General features: G+C 37.6%; 1 protein-coding gene across 1 annotated transcript in view; it reads right to left on the bottom strand.

Moving 5' to 3' along the window:
• The window catches only part of LOC114240436 (uncharacterized protein CG3556), a 104005-nt gene extending 93964 nt beyond the window's left edge, over window positions 1–10041 (bottom strand). Inside the window, exon 1 of the mRNA XM_089733481.1 lies at window positions 9842–10041. The gene's annotated coding sequence lies outside the window, so the exon portion shown is untranslated. The remainder of the gene's footprint in view (window positions 1–9841) is intronic.
• Between the last annotated feature and the right edge of the window lie 7139 nt (window positions 10042–17180).

Raw genomic sequence — 17180 nt, 5'->3', positions numbered from 1 at the left:
ATTAAAAGTGTCATCTAATTTACAATTTTACTATCAGTTATATTTACGTTTTTAATTATTAGACTAATGGTTTATTACCATGTTATCCGATCTGATGAGATATCCAGTGTTAGCACGTTTTGCTTGACCTACATTTGGCGGGATATTCGTGTGGTGGCTGGATTGAATGAATAAAAATCGAGTTTTTTTATTTTGAAATACGTAAAATACATATATTTTTTTTTTTCAAAGAATTTGTAGCTATACCAGGAAATTTTACAGCATACAGCAGAGTACGCAAATATTATGCGTGAAACACAAAGCGGTCCCGTTCTTGCTCTTAGAACACAAAAGAGCCGGTTCTCTCATTGTGTTTGCTGTGAAAATATTATTTCTAGAACCCCTTCCCAAGCCACGTTGTTACCAGGAGTGCAGAGCTATAAGGAGATGTTGCTGGATTTAGCCGGTGTATATTACCAAAATTACGTTCTTCGTGTGAATCAAATATTATGTTGATAAGATTAGTCAAAAGAAAATTTAATTACTTGTTAAATTTTTCCACATTTTAAAATAAATGAAGCAATTTAATTCTCGTAAAATGAAAACTAACATGTCATATTTTCAAGTGACAAACGTCACAAGTTCCTTTTACTGTCAAAGAAAAAAAATATTGTAGTAAGGAAACAAAAAGCATAGTAATATATTTGTAAAACAAAAACTTTGCTTACAAAAAAGATTTCGTCGCATCGAAAACATAACTTTATTTCAGTACTAGCTTGTGAATAGTTAGTTTGGCATAACGCTAAATTTTACCCGCCTCTGCATTTACATAGAAAATCATCTTTATAAAAACGCCTTCACAAATAATGCTTTATTTTAGAACAAATTTGGTTAGCATTAAAAACGTTATAGAGAGCCAACCTTAACATACAGACATATGCTGTCGCGGACTTTTTTTTAGATTTTTTAAAAGGTAACGAACCTCTCGTACATTATTTTAGCGAATCTTTAATCGTTTCCGCAGCGCACGCAGTGGAAGCTATCAAAAGGGGAAAAAACCCCGATTTTGAAACATTCTTTATTGGTGTTCCGCTTGCATTGGTCTTAGCGTGATGTTATATAGCCTATAGCCTTCCTCGATAAATGGGCTATCTAACACTGAAATAATTCTTCAAATCGGACCAGTAGTTCTTGAGATTAGCGCGTTCAAACAAACAAACTCTTCAGCTTTATAATATCAAGTATAGATAGTGGCTGTACATCACTGATTTAAAATCACCTAAATAAAACTATGCAGTGACTTGATACCTACTCGTATTGCAGTTTTGCATTTGGGTGATAGACGAAATGACGTAACCTGCGTTGAGACATGAAGTAAGTCTCAATTTGGTTGTATAAAGGCCTTTACACCCTTCAAGCTTGATTCGCCTTGGAATAACGCACGATTGTGGTGCCTTCCAGTGTGGACCTACAATACTCAATTATGTCTAAGTATGGAAATTTAAAAAGATTATATTGTTATTACTATTATTTGTTGTCGAAGTCGTTTTTATAGTGCAAGTATCTACTTAGAAATTTGTTGCCTGCGAGATTTGAGCTCCGGCATAGTCGTATGGAAAAACATTCGGTTTAACCTACTTATCTCTTTACTCTAGAAGAGATATCTGTATTATAAAATTAGCTAAATCTTAAGATACAGCCCAAATAACAGGTCTTGCCATACGGGCCATTTGAAAAATAATTTATGTGTAGCAGGCAATTAATCTATATACATATATATACAAATAAATTGCTGTTCGTTAGTCTTGCTAAAACTCAGAGCGGCTCGACCGATTCGGCTAATTTTGGTCTTGAATTATTTGTGGAAGGTTTAAAAAGTTGATAAATATGAAAATTCAGAATTCGAAAGACGGATTCATTTTGTTTGTTTTAAGTTTATTTTATACAAAAGTTTAGGTCTTTTATTTATCGATTGAGGCACTACGAAGTCTGTCGGGTCAGCTAATTTTTAATAGAAATAAATCTTATTTCAAATATTTAGGTTTCTATTTACAAATTCAGTCATTATTTTATTGATCGGTGTTTTATTTTTAGCACATTTGTATAATATCTTTTTGGATCAAGATGGACACGAAAATTTCGAGTAATTATGGAATACGAGTTCTATCGGCTCACAATTATTAATGACTAGCCGTACTCGCCCGCTTCGCTGGGCATTTAAAATTAACATTATTATTTATGGTCATTATTATTAGGGAGTCCAACACTCAAATAAATATTAGCCTATCCATTAAGTACATGTATTTTCTACATGGATACCAAGTTTCAAGTCAATTGGATGCATGCTTCAGTAGTTATAACGGAACATCCGTAACAACTACTGTTGATTTATATATTAGTATAGATGAGTATGGAGTGAGCACTAAAAGCGAACGTACGTAAAAAATGAGCGCGTGCTTGCCCGAAAACTAAAGTCAACAACGACGAACCAAAGGCGATAGTGGAAACGACGATATTAAATCAACTGCTGAGTTAGCAATAGCTTTCGACGTTAACCTCAAAATAATATTGGTCCATTTGCGTCAAACTGGCGGTAGGGTAAAGAGAATTGATAATTTGTTGCCGCACGAACTGAAGCCGTCAAAGAAATTTATTTATTTATTTATTAGGCACACAATACACATCACAAGCTAAAAAGATACATAAAAAAAACAAGTATAAAGACACAAAATGTGGCTTGCAACATAAGGCATGTGCGCACGATTAAGCAAACAAAATGCTGAATTTGTACACAATGGTCCTTAAAACTATACGACAAAACAACACGATATCGAAAACTAATCTAACTTACAATGTAAAGAAATCATTTTAAAAATCATACTAATCAGTTAATTTTTTTTTATTGCTTAGATTGGTGGACGAGCTCACAGCCCACCTGTTGTTAAGTGGTTACTGGAGCCCATGGACATCTACAACGTAACTGCGCCACCCACCTTGAGATACAAGTTCTAAGATATATTTCTCAGTTCTCAGTATAGTTACAGCGGCTGCTCCACCCTTCAAACTGAAACTCATTACTGCTTCACGGCAGAAATAGGTAGGTACCACCAGTAAAAATCATAATAAAGTTATAATAAAGTCGCGTCTTCACCCTTATTTCTGAAGGTACTTTCATTTATCTCACCAATTAACTTACTCAACTCAATCCTGTCTTAAATCTAGATTATTAGGCGATAACTTCATTGAAACCACTCATTTGAATTACCGATAATATTGTTTAAAGTACGCACCGCACACACCCCTTCATATTCTCCACAACGTTACATAATATTGTGCCATTATGTAGATTCTACTCGAAGCGGTGCGTTCCTGAGCGATATTTACCTGCGGTAATAACATTATGTGCTCATGAAATATTCCTTTCCATAGGAATTCGAAGCGATACGATCCGTCCGCAAAAGTGAGTTACCGCGCGCGCGGCGGCCATTTGCAAATTTCGTTTAAGATTCATTTACGTATAGTCTTATTGAGGTGTGTGGTACTGAAAGTATTGACACTGATAATTTTTATAATAGTCAGTCTGGCTTTTCATCAAAGGCTGCAGGTTTCTACCACGTTGAGCTCCGACTATCATTAGAATTCGGAACTCATACGTATTTGTATTTTATACTCTTCTGTTATTTTCATTTTCCAAATTATTCTGTAAGTTTATTGGTGGTAAAAGGTGGGATGGTCGTAATACTATATAATTCTGAATAGTGTGTGCTATTAAAAAAAACATGTATTTTTTTACTTTATTTTTTATTTGTTATTGCCCTTGTAGGCAGATGAGCATACGGCCCACCTGATGGTGAGTGGTTACCGTCGCCCATGGACTTCAGCAATGCCAGGGGCAGAGCCAAGCTGCTGCCTACCGTTTAGCTGCCGCTGCCTCGTTTGAAGAAGGACATGTCATAGCGCTCGGGAAACACCGTGGAAGGAAGAGTTCATTCCATAGCCGGATGGTACGTGGCAAAAAATAGCTCTGGAAACGCGCTGTGGATGACAGCAATGACTCCAGGTAGTATGGATGGACTCTACTCCGGTGGCGGGAGGTGCGATGGTAAAAATGAGATGACGGTATCATCTCGAACAATTCCTCAGAGCATTTACTTTGTTAGATGTTCTCCTAGCCACATCAGATAGCTTATCGTTATGTTGTATATATAACAAAATTATCACAAACAATACAGTTATAACTGCTATAATAATTAACGTTATAACCACTATTATTAACGGAGCTATAACTTAGTAATAAAGCAACGGGGTTTACGACGCTACGACGTAGGCAATTGAATACACATAGGCCATTTACACATGACAATAATAAATAAAATAAATAAATAAATAAATATTAACTAACAGTCACGCCACGTTAACTGGTCCCGTGATAAGTTCGTAAAGAACTTGTGTTACAGGTACCAGATAACGGAAATAAATGTAAGATTTTTATTATATACATATATTTAATATTTAATAACATCCATAACCCGGGTAAAGACATTTATATTTATCATACAAATATCTTCCCTTGGCGGGATTCGAACCCGCGACCCCCTTGTGTAGTGACCATGTCACTTACCACTACACCAGACGGCCGTTATACAATATGGTATTATTATCACCCATAAACCCAAGGTATGTTTTATTGAAGGTAATAACCTTTTTTTTTAAATTGAGATCGACAGGAGTACGTCTACGGGGTCACTAGCGATCGTAATTTTCCTTGCTCCTTCAAATTCAAGGATATCGATACTGAAGTCATCTTGGCCTAAAGGATACGATGGCCGGTCTACTCGTATCGTGGAACACAACTGTCCCAGTGTTCAAATTCCACCGACAGATATAAATTTTTCTGACGAAATATTTACTCTATGTATTAATACCTGAAGCAAAAACTTTGTATCTCTTTTTACGCGGACGGAGGAGTATGAAATTTCCCACACCTATAGAGAATATAGAGAAGAAGAATGCTATTATTATTATTTAATTATGCATAAAAAATACATAAAATCAATTTAAAAAAACTTACAATTCCAATTAATTATAGTCGAATTTCGACTACTGCGGGACCACTAGTACAAATTAAATCTTCGGTCTCATATCTACAGATTCGTTTTCATGGACCCAGATATTCGCTTAACAGCACATAGGCCTTAAGTTCGACTGTCAATCATCGCACACAACGAAAAACGGAACCCTCTTTGGATTACTTTCAGTCCAGAGGGAATATTTGTATAGCCCTCCGTTCTACTTAGAATTTATTTCGAGAGATCAAAGAAGAATAATGTCTTTGATGGCTTATCAAAATGGAGCATTTTAATATTAGGAATTTATAAGGAACTTTTGCATATCTAGTGGTAAAATAAGAGTGATAACTACTACGAATAAATAGACTTAGTATTTATTCGTAGGTATAACATAAGTTCGTCACGCTCGTGTTGATTAATTGAGCACTGAATGTTATAAATTAACACATTGTGATTGCCGTGTAGGTTACCGGTGCCCTACGCGCCTAATTATGTCGATTTATGTCACTAAGGCTCCACGAAATATCTATTATTTTTTATTTTATTTGCAAATAGTGTCGATTCTACATTACCCGAAGGAACTTCGTTCCTACCTGGTGTCCCACGACACCACATACATATATATATATGTCGCATCCGGGTCAATAGTTCGGAATATCAACGATACACAAACGTCAAAGTGACAGAATGGCCGTGTCGTGGTTGACGACTTTCTGATGAAATGTTGTTTTGATAAATATCACAAAATGAAGGGTAGACTACGTAACGCCACAGTTATAAAATGGCGGTACGTGGACAGAGTCGTGGCATTCCGTTTCAGACAGTCATTCCGTCCGTCTCAGTCAGTGAATCTCTGACAGTCAGTCAGTCAGTCAGTCAGTCGGTCAGTCGGTCTGTCGGTATGTGCAACGAAACTGTCGGTTTATCCTGTCATTATGAAAGTTGTGTGTGTTGAGTTTCAATAATTAATATTCAAAAGGTTTTATTGACTTTTTATAAACTGAGTTCAACCAAATACGAGTGATAACGGAAACTACCGCTCAGCCATCCCCGCCGCCGCCGCCGCCGACATATATATATATATGTATTAGGCTCACAATACACATCACAAGCTAAAGATACATAAAAACACAAATAAAAAGAAACAAAATCTGGCTTGATGCAAAATTAGACTGTGGGAAAGGCTAATCCGAAGATACTGAGTATGAACCTATTTCTTAGAAAGCTAAGAGAGTAAAACATACATTAAAAACAAAAGTAGACAAAGTTAGGAAATCGTTTACGCATTTATACTGTTTTTGTTTGTTTGTAAAAGGTTTTTTTTTATATTTCCCTATTGTAGGCAGACGAGCATACGGTCCACATGATGGTGAGTGGCTACCGTCGCCCAGGAACTTCAGCAAAGACAGGGGCAGAGCCCAACCGCTGCCTACCGTTGAGTACTCTCTACAAGCCTCGTTTGAAGAAGGATATGTCATAGCGCTCGGGAAACACCGTGGAGGGGAGCTCTGGTGCGTGGCAAAAACGATCTCTGTAGATACTATTAAACCTAGGCCGAATAACACTTTAGTCATTCGTGACCACGTCATCTCTAAAGTATCTGAAACGTCGGTAATAATAAAACAAAAATAATAAGAAATCAAAAAGTTAAAATTGAATCTCAGCTACGAATAATTTTAAAGATTTTGTCTGCGTTTTCAATTACAAAATTCTCTGATCACCATCATATGTTTTAATTACAAAAAAACCATAATGGTAATGTCTAGTGAAAGCTCAGTACATATAGTAAACATGAAAGTTTACGGGTTTTTGTGTCTATTGTCGTGGAAAACGCCATACCAATTGGACGGAAACCGGAATTTTAATTGTCTGATGAAATACTCAGTAAATATGTAAAAATAACATCTGAGTAAGAAAAATTTAATACTGCATTCAAAAACACCAGGACAATGAGAGATTTTGAGGAGCATACCACCGAGGACTGCCATTTAATGCGATCTTAATTGATAAATGGTCTGACAATGGAATAATGACGCATATGATTCATAGTTAACAACTCCGCCTGTATTAGGTACACTTTTTATATACTGCACTAGATGGTTTGGCTAGCTCACGGCCCACCCGGTGTTAAGTGGTTACTGGAAACTATAAAAATGATATAGCGAACGAACGAACTTGACACATGAGGTCGAAAGTTCCATTGTATTGTAACGACAGTCTCAACCTTCTAATCGGAACGCATAGTTATTGTGTTGCAGATATTAGGCAGATCGGTGGTACCTATCCGTGTGGGTTTGCGATTGGCGGTCACTGGATTAAAACTCAGTCATCGTTTCTGCTCGTTTTCGAATGAATCTCTTAGTAGTCTTCTGCGACCTTACAGCCAAATAAGTTTGTGAGTTAACGATGAAAAGAAGGTTTTTTTTATTGCTTAGATAGGTGGACGAGCTCACAGCTAGACATCTACAACGTACATGCCGCCACCCACCTTCAGATAAGAGTTCTAAGGTCTCAGTATAGTTACAACGGCTGCCCCACTCTTTAAACCGAAACGCATTACTGCTTCACGGCAGAAATAGTCAGTGTGGTTGTACCTACCCTGCGAACTCACACGAGGTCCTACCATTAGTAATTACGCAAATTATAATTTTGCTGGTTTGATTTTTATTACACGATGTTATTCATTCACCGTGGAAGTCAATCTTGAACATTTGTTAAGTACGTATTTCATTAGAAAAATTGGTACACGCCTACGGGATTCGAACACCGGTGCATCGCCACATACGAATGCACCGGACGTCTTATCCTTTAAGCCACGACGACTTCCAACGGGTGATATTGCTCGGTAGACCGACGGTCCTAATGTTGTTGTTCGGAACTTGTATATACGCAAGCTTACTTGATAATGTCTTCGTATAAGCGGGGTTCAAGTATCTTTTAAATATGTTGGGTTCTATGATGGCTACATAAGAGCTGATGGTACACCGTGCTATAAGCCCGCACTAGTTAATTAGTAGACACACATAGTATAGACGAACATTAAAATGCCGGTATATTCACAGCAAATAGTCATCGCTGGTTCTGGAATGTTCTACTCCGCAATGGGTCTGAGTCTAGAATGGTGTCTCATTCGCCTCGTCTCAAAGTGTAGACTATTAAAATGGTGTCATCTCGTTTGAATAGACGCAAAGGTGAGGATTGCGATGACAACTGTGTGTAACATAAGTAGCTATTAATATCCGCTGATGTCAAATTCTGTCGACTTATATGAACCAACGCTAAGTTCTTTTTGTTTTAATATGTTTAATTTGGTCTCCATTTATAATGAGACTCTTGTTTCCTCAAAGCGGTATAATGCCTAAGCCTGGTGATAGTATCAGGAAGTATAATAAATTGGTAAATAATTGGAATTGGTAATAAATAATGTACTGGTGGTAGGACCTCTTGTGAGTCCGCGCGGGTGGGTACCACCACCCTGCCTATTTCTGCCGTGAAGCAGTAATGCGTTTCGGTTTGAAGGGTGGGGCAGCCATTGTAAGTATACCGAGATCTTAGAACTTATATCTCAAGGTGGGTGGCGCATTTACGTTGTAGATGTCTATGGGCTCCAGTAACCACTTAACACCAGGTGGGCTGTGAGCTCGTCCACCCATCTAAGCAATAAACAAAAAAAACAGTTAATCAGTTTCTATATTTGTTATAGAACCATTTCAGAATTGAACCCCACCGTGTTAGCTGAGTGCTATGCCATGTTCTTCTGCATACGAGGTTTTAATGTATCCTCAACTGATTTCTGATATCCGACGGTGATCACTCACCATCAAGTATCTCCTATGATCGTCTGCCTTCGAAGGCGACAAACAAAAGAAAATAAACTATAAATTGAGAAACTAGCAGATAAGACATTTATTAAATAACTTTCTGAAAATTACAAAGTATCTGACTTTATTGACATCTTTGTTTTTCAAATTCACTGATTTTGATAAAACTTTATGAAGATTTAGTTTAGTTTTTTTAATATGAATACTTTAAAAATGCAATACCTTCGTACCACGCTTCCATAAATGCAGTAACTCCATGTGCTTTGCTATCAATTTCCCTAATTCTCAGTGGCTATCTTAAGTAGAGCATGTTAAAGACCCGGATCGGTAGGTACCACAATTCTGCTTATTTTCTGCTGCAAAAATTTCGTGTGTTTCAGTCTCTGGGATCGAACAGCCCTTCTACAATTGAGATTTAAAACTGCTATAGCTGTGGCGTTTTCATTGTGTTCTATGGGCTCCGGTGACTGTTTAAATAAAGATTCGTTATTTTGTCTACCGTATTACGCTCTTAAGAAATCACTAAGGATGCTATGTGTATCTAATGTGTATAGGATTGTTTTTTTAAACAATAGAAAACCACTATCTCTCGTCCGGAACCATCAATTAGCTATGTATTCCCGTACACTGGAAGCCCTTTCAGGCCCTTTCAGATACGATGGGATAAACTCGTCATCTCTCAACGTCAAAAGTACACGAAACAAACGGCGCGTAATCCCGAAGAAACGTCGAAATAATCCCCGAAGCCTGTAGCAGAAATATTAGACGTAAAGCAATACCCGCCCCGACGGCCGGAGCTGTTTAAACACTCCCAAATGCCTTTTTAAGCCGACCCGCTAAACTTCAACTTTTTTAATAAACCGTAATTCGGCCGAAATGGCGAACCAGACAGCCGAATTTAGCCGTTAAAAAAGAAAAAAAAAATGCGAATTTGAATAAGGAATTCCCTAAAATAAAATTTATTCGACTCACCTTATTGGTCGCTTTTCGCTGTTATTTTCGTCACAGGACTTGTATTTCTGGTTGAAGTTCGTTTTGCGGCCGATTTGAGGACACGTCCGCCTCCCGCAACCGCCCGAAGGAGACTGAACGTAGGCTGAACGAAGCTAAGGGTTCTTCCAACCCCCTATGCAGCCCAGATGCATTCACCTGCCACCCCCCATTAGAGACTTATAACTCTAATTTCCGTCGCGCTTCTGACCTTCTTCGCTTTGATTGACAACGTTTTTGTCATTATCTCGTTAGGAGACGTTCAAAGAAATACCTACGTTAATTCAGTTGCTTTTAAAGCACGTATTCCCGTAACGTCGGGTCCCATGTGAATGCTCCAAGAGTGACGCATTAGCGGGAATTGTCTCCGACGGTCCTTTTCGCAAACAATAATAATACAAAATGGCTGGACGTGCGTTCAGTTAACACACCTTTGTCTGTCTTTGCATTGAGATAATGTTAATCATTTGTCTTAGAAGGAGCCGAGCTCACAGATATATTGATCGCTTAAATAGAAACAAAGGAAGGTTACATATTATGTATGTTTTAAAGGTACAGGATCTTCTTGACGTATACGCGTTTTGCGGTGGAGTATAAAGCCTTAATTTAAATTGTAAGGCTTATTGACTTTTATTAGAACTACTTACTGGAACACTGTCGGTTTGATAGCAAAGGAATAAAATGAGCCGAAGACTTAAATCGTCGTCGTCGTGGCCTAAAGGATAAGACGTCCGGTGCATTCGTGTTGAGCGATGCACCGATGTTCGAATCTCGCAGGCGGGTACCAATTTTTCTAATGAAATACGTACTTAACAAATGTTTACCGCCTTGCCTATTTCTGCCGTGAAGCAGTAATGCGTTTCGGTTTGAAGGGTGGGGGCAGCCGTTGTAAATATACTGAGACCTTAGAACTTATATCTCAAAGTGGGTGGCGCATTTACGTTGTAGATGTCTATGGGCTCCAGTAACCACTTAACATCAGGTGGGCTGTGAGCTCGTCCACCCCTCTAAGCAATAACAAAAAAAAAAATAACACTCAACAATAGTTGCATAAAGATTTTGATTAATAATTACAGGCCTTATGAACATTCCAATATTACATAAACTCCAATTAATAACTTAAACTATAAGAATCCGTAAATGCGAAGAGAGACGTATAGATCGGTTCGGTTTACGTTTTCGGTTTCGAGAATAGTTCAGCAATAATTTTCGTTCTTTTCCGATCCCAGCTTTAAATAAATAACTAGGAACAAATCACGCACGCTTGTAAGACCCCAAATTAGGGTTCCCCGTGTTTTGGGTACCAGAAACTGACATACATACTTATATACGTTTAAAGATATGCATATATAGATAATAAACGCCCAGCAAACCTGTTCATCACATGAATGCTTGTCCCGTGTGAGGGTCGAATTCGCGACCCTCGGCGCAATAGTCAGGGGTGCTAACTATTGCACCATCGAGTCAGTCAAATTTCAGCCTGCCTTTTTTTATTACTTTTTTTATTGATTTCATTTACTTCAGATTTTGCATCCATATTACACTTCATTACACTGCATTAACATTTCATTTATACTACAATTAAATAAAAATAATAACTACAATCTCGGACTAAAATAAAAGCAATAATAATAATAAAAACAAAAAAAATAATTTTTAATTCTTTAATTAAATTTTTTGTTTTTATTATTATTAATTTAATTTTATTAGTATTAATTTAATTTAAGCCTTTAATTCGCTAAATACTCTTCTACTGGTAGGGCGTTTTGTGAGCCCGCACGGGTAGCTGTATCACCTATTTGTACAATCAGTCAGTAATGCGTTCCTATTTCAAAGAAGGGAAAGTAATTATGTTGTACAATTGAGACTTAGAATTCATTTCAATGTCATTTCTCATGTCATCACATTGTCTATGGACTCCGGTAACCACTTAATAGCAGGTGGATCGTGAGCTCATCCACCCGTGTAGACGGAAATACATAATAGACAATAAAAAAATTACATCTATTGTTTTCTTTCTTTTTTTGAGTTAGGGACGTGAGTGAGTTAGAGAGATTAAATGAGTTAGAGACTATGAATTTGGACATAGATCAGAATCAATGATGCTTATAAATGCATTCAAAGACGCTTTTTATTTGTAAATTGAAACCTGTACTATATTACTTTTGGTACCAAGTAAAATATAAGATCAAACGAACTTCCCAAGTGAAGTTCGATCATTATTATATGAATCGCTTCATTTGAAGATATAATATTTACCAAATATTATATCTGAAAAATGAAGCGATGAAATATAATAATAATTCTAAGTTTGTGGTTTTGAAGTCGTCGTGGCCTAAAGGATAAGACGTCCGGTGCATTCGTATATAGCGATGCAACGGTGTTCGGATCCCGCAGGCGGGTACCAATTTTTCTAATGAAATACGTACTTATCAATTGTTCACGATTGACTTCCACGGTGAAGGAATAACATCGTGTAATAAAAATCAAACCCGCAAAATTATACACACATCTAGGCAATAAAAAAAAAATTGTGGCTGCGATGAGTGCCATACCCATAATAACTCCTATCCTTAAGGTCATAAAGTTCATGACATCGAAACCGCCTCTAACCTAGAGTCGTAGTTGAAGTCTCGTTGTATTTGTACCATAGCTGTCCTACCAAATTGGAGAGCACTGGCAAAACGAGAATACCATTATTGTTTACGCTATCTGCAATGGATACATCGCATTAATATTTTTGAACGTAATTGAGAGCGCATCGATATAGTCCCGCCCCTTTCCCCTCTTATATCAATGTAATTATAAAGTCGAGTTTGAATCGTGCGCATCAAAATTGTGCGATCGCGAAAAATAGTAGCGAATATTGAGTGCAGCTAATTAATTACTTAAAAAACTGATAGTGTTCATCAAGATAAAAAGAAGGAAGACAGGAGTGGCCACTCCAGGAAGATAGTGCTACAAAATATTATTATAACTACAAAGACCTTCGGTGAGTTCCTAACAAACTACCAAGTGTCTTATCGATTGCGCTCTAAATATAAAAAGAACCAAGCCCAAACAATTAGGTTTAACAAAAAATTTTTTTTTTTTTTCCGGAGGAAGTCGCCGGGCTTCCGCCCTCCACTGGGGACGGCGGGCGGAGCATGTCGGAGTCGAACCGACTAAAACCTCCTGTCGCTCAACAACCAACGTCCAAACCTCACATGAGACAGAACTCATGAAAAGGCAAAGGGGGGAAAGTCAAGTGTTTAGTGCGAAGCACATCTCTCCCATCACCCTCCCCCTCGGGACGCCGGACTGGCGGTCGTCGGTGCCACGACCACCAGCCCTCTCGGTCGGCAGGCTATCCGGAGCCCGCCTAAACACCTTTTTACGCCTTGCTCGTTTAACCGTCATCGCCATCTTCCTTTTCTCTTCCATTCTTTCCTCCTTTTCTTATCGTTTTCTCTTACTCACATCTAAACGCTCCATTCCTCCATGAAAATACATTTTTTTTAAACGAAGTAATGTAATATTATTAAAATTTTACCTACATATTTATTAGTCTCAGCAAAAAAAATCTATTCGAAATGGCCACCTTTGGCTTTTATAGAGGCCGATATAGCCGATCACATTTTTTGCTTCCTAATGGGGTTTCGACGAATTCTGGCTTTACCAGCATTAACAGCCTTTGTAGTTCTAACAGCACGCAGCCGCCCCGATCTTTGACAGACGAAATATTGTTGTATCTGTTGATATTACGATATACGAACGTACGGCTGATGCCAAGCTTTGAAGTTTTGAAGTGTCTGGAATATGACCGACGACTCCATAACGACTTTGCGTAAGACGATCATTGCAAGCCTTTTTTCTTTAACACCCCATTTCATATTGTAATTCGATAATGAACACGAAAAAATATGTGAAATGGAGCAAAATCGAGAGAAGTTTTTAAAATAATTAGAGATGAAACGGATAGTGGTTTGGCCGGATACCGGATACTGAATATTCGGCAAGCTGCGAGGCCGGAGCGCCGGATATTCGGCCCCTTTTTTTTTCAAATCAAATCAAAGTTTCAAATCAACTTTCGGAAGTATCCGTGCGCGTTCGGGTGTTGTCGCACGTGAACGGAGATCGCGACGACTCGGTACGACGACGATTTGGTATTCATTCACCACAATTTGCCACTTGTTAACTTTGAGTATTAAACAAACTATTGATAAAACAATCACTTTTGACATGCGATTATAAAAATAAAAGTTGTCCATAGCCTATAATTGTGGTATTAATTGCCTTTTGTATAACCATGAGATTTTCTTAAATTTTACCATCCGAAATCCGGCCGTATAGTGATTTACTATCCGGTATCCGTTTCATCTCTAAAAATAATATACGTGTTCCAAATTCAAAATAATTGCAAGATAATAAGATGCAGAAGAAAAGCAACACTAAAAAAACAAATTAATTTACAATGCTCTATCATTAAGGAGCAAGCGCAAGACAGGGTAAAGTGGAGACAACTTGTGAGGGCCCTATGTACCAGCGGGGTACCCTAGGACTACAACAACAACAACAACAATCATCATTGTATAGTAGTCACGCTTACAAACTTATCTTCTAAAATAATCAAGGAAATTTTTTTTAAATAGAATGTCTATTTCTTTAAGGATGTAAAATGCGCGGGTAAATACAATAAAATGTATATAAATACGATAAAATGTACTATGCCGGTACGCCATGAGTACAGCCCGTTCCGAAAATAGTTTACAGCCTTAGTGATGGGACACAGTGTGCGATAGAAGTCTAACCTATAACATAAGTCGTTACTGTGAGTTAATCTTGATGTAAAACTTGAATCGTCCAACAACTCTCAAACAAACCGATTAAATTTTGTAGACAGTATGAAAGATTTCTTCTGATTCTAACAAATGTAATGTGATTCAAGCTTAGTAAGCTACCACTACATACTGGTTATTGTATATTTTGTTAGATTTAGGCTGAGATTAGGTTTTTTAAGCTATTGCATAGCTTTTATCGCGGGCTTTAAGCGCGGAGACCGAATCAAGAAATTTCGTAACGAAAATAAAACCTAACACCCCCACTCCGCCTACCATGTAGCTCGCGTTCAACACATTCACACGTTGCACTTGTGTAGTGTTTGTGAATAAGCACGCGGCGTGACGTTGCACTGCATGCGCATCATGTTACGCATGCAGTGCGAGAGAGATATGGGCAGACTTTTTATGAAAGTCTTTTTATGAAAAGTCTACCCATCTCTCTCTCGCGCGGTCTAGCTTATGTGTGTGAAGGGGACAGTTAATGTTTTGCTTTTCTTAATGTTTATAAATATAGCGTGATTTTATTTTATTATTGTTTTAATATTAAATTATTATTGTCTAATTGTAATTGCATAAGTTGATAAAAAATGCTATGCAATAGCTTTACCGCGGCAGTCTCCGAGTGCCACACGTGTTTTTTTTTATATTTGTAGATTTTACCCGTTTGATGACGAGTGGTCATCGGTCATGGATCGCAGCATTACTCGAGACGCAGCCAAGCTTATCGCCGAATATTCTAAAACTACGTTTAAAAAAGGATCTGTCTTCTTCTGTCTCGTATTTTCATTTCAAGGATTCATCATCATCATCAGGATTCATCGTCATAATGCCCGGAAAACACTTTTAAAGTCGGATGTTAGGTGTTAATAAAGATCTATCTACTAAGGATTAACTAAATATTCCAGTGACGGGCGATGCAAGATAATGGGATCATGTTAAACACTTTCTAATGAATCGACCCTCGGAACATAATAATATGGTACCCACAAATCATAGAGTGATCTTTGGCAGTCCAACATTAACTGTTTTATTAATTTAGACCATGATGTGAACGGGTACGTCTTAAATTAATTAAATACTTCGTTCTTATGTTCAAAAGGACGTAATTCCTCTTGTGGTACTACAGACTCTGGTAACAGTTTTACATTGTATTACATATTATGTTGTCTACTTAAATTTACAATTTACGTTCCTTTCTGGTATAAGTATTCTTTAAATTACCTTCTGAATAATGGCATGTAACAATTATAGCCCGTTTTAGAATTAAAGACATCGATATATTAAAATCGACAAGCCTAGCCCTTTTTACACGGCATTGCTAGGTTGGTAACGTTTTCACTATTTCGTGGGAAAAATGAGTTACTGGGGGTGGTAGCCTTTGAGTGAAATGTAACTGAAAAGTTATCTTTGTTGGTGATTACGTAAAAAAAATTGCAAAATTTTGAATATAAAAAACTGTATTTTAGTCAGTTTTTTAATCAGATCATAGATACTTAATCATATTAAAGCGCTTTTTGATTAACTTGTTTCGCCATTATAGTGTAAAATATTGAAGTCTTTAATAATGTTTTTAGCAAATTGTTTAGTGCACTGTATCTGTAATAAGAAGTAGTTGTAATATTTATTTGGTGTTTAAATTTTTGTCCATAAAGCAAAGTGGAGTTTTGATGTGGGAAATTAGAGAAAAAACATCTGACAACCCCGGTTTTACATGAAGAGCGTAGGAGCGTTACTTCTACAGCCGAGATTGTGACTTTGCATGCAACACCCTCATATGCTGCTACCCCTTTTGTCGTCAACTTTCATGATAAATAGCGCAATGCATTATTACACGGGAACTTTGTTTTAGATGAACAATTTAAGAATATTTCGCTCTTTCTGCAAAATCTTTTTTATTTTATTGCTTTTTTAGGTGAACGAGCTCACAGCCAACCTGGTGTTAAGTGGTTACTAGAGCCCATAGACATCTACAACATAAATGCACCACCCACCTTGAGATATAGGTTTTAAGGTCTCAAGTATAGTTACAACGGCTACCCCCACTACTAACCGAAACGCATTACTGCTTCACGGCAGAAATAGGCAGGACGGTGGTACCTACCCGTGCCGACTTACAAGAGGAACTACCACCAGTAATTACGCAAACTATAATTTTGCGGGTTTGATTTTAATTACACGATGTTATTCCTTCGCCGTGGAAGTCAATCGTGAACATTTGTTGAGTACGTTGACCAAGTCGTCGTGGCCTAAAGGATGAGACGTCCGGTGCATTCGTATGTAGCGATGCACCGGCGTTCGAATCCCGCAGGCGGGTACCAATTTTTCTAATGAAATACGTACTCAACAAATGTTCACGATTGACTTCCATGGTGAAGGAATAACATCGTGTAATAAAAATCAAACCCGCAAAAATTATAATTTGCGTAATCATTGGTGGTAGGACCCCACCCCGCCTATTTCCGCCGTGAAGCAGTAATGCGTTTCGGTTCGAAGGGTGGGGG

Source organism: Bombyx mandarina, chromosome 16, assembly GCF_030267445.1.
Source record: "Bombyx mandarina strain Sakado chromosome 16, ASM3026744v2".
NCBI lineage: Eukaryota > Metazoa > Arthropoda > Insecta > Lepidoptera > Bombycidae > Bombyx > Bombyx mandarina.
Note: the sequence above shows the minus strand (reverse complement) of the source record. Positions and strands in the feature narration are given on the sequence as shown.